This window comes from Prunus persica, chromosome G3, assembly GCF_000346465.2.
Source record: "Prunus persica cultivar Lovell chromosome G3, Prunus_persica_NCBIv2, whole genome shotgun sequence".
Classification (NCBI taxonomy): domain Eukaryota; kingdom Viridiplantae; phylum Streptophyta; class Magnoliopsida; order Rosales; family Rosaceae; genus Prunus; species Prunus persica.
The window spans coordinates 10316919-10317793 of record NC_034011.1 but is presented as its reverse complement, the minus strand read 5'-3'; the positions used below and the strand labels follow the sequence as shown (position 1 = coordinate 10317793).

The 875-nt window shown below is 45.1% G+C and overlaps 2 pseudogenes; one reads left to right on the top strand and one right to left on the bottom strand.

The window, feature by feature from the left end:
• Positions 1 to 875, top strand: part of LOC18784158 — a 146310-nt pseudogene that overhangs the window by 99686 nt on the left and 45749 nt on the right.
• Positions 1 to 875, bottom strand: part of LOC109947872 — a 5004-nt pseudogene that overhangs the window by 1653 nt on the left and 2476 nt on the right.

Sequence of the window (875 nt, the reverse complement as noted above, 5' to 3'; positions counted from 1 at the left end):
GGCTTTGATACCATGCTAAAATATTAAAACTATGAGAGAATATTTGTTTGTGGGAATTTTCTATGTATTCTTCTCCTTGTAGGAGGTCATATTTATAATACAACGAAACCTGAATAGGCAAGTAAATAATAAATTCCTAAATCTATTTGCAGTAGGAAATCAGAAATTAAAGTAAATCAATTACAATTATAATAGGAATTCTTGGTGTGTAAGGAAAGTAAGTCAATATCCACAAGTCACGCCAACACTCCCCCTCAGTTGGTGCATAGATGTCGCCAATGCCCAACTGATCTAGTGAATTGTGGAATGCTTTACTGGAAATCGCCTTTGTCAAAATATCCGCCAATTGATCCTCGTATTTCACAAAATGCGCAATCTGGTCCATATGTCGGGGTCGTTAGTCGAGAAGTCATAATCTGTGCAGCGGAAGATGCATAGGATACAGGTTGAGTAGGAATTAGGATCGGAATCTGAGCCGGAGTCGAGGCCGGAGTCGGAGTCGAAATCGGGATCAGGTTCTGAATCAGAGACAAATTCGGGGTTGGGGTCATCATCGGAGTGGGGGTCGGGGTCGTCTTCGGAGTCGGGGTCGGGGTCGGGGTCGAGGTCGTCGTCGTCATAGTCGGGGTCGGGGACTGGGTGGTCGTCATCATAGTCGGGGTCGGGGTCGGGGTCGTCAAAAGAGGATCCTGATTCTGGATCGGGGTTCAGGGTCAAAGTCTGCAACTATAGGAGCGGAGCCATCTGGGCACTCAACTCAACGATGGGTTGGTGGAGATGAGAGAATGAGTCGGTGGTGCTACCTTCATGAGGGTGAAAAAATCATCAACCCCATACACTAAATAAAAATAATCTCTATTACAATAGGACAAAAT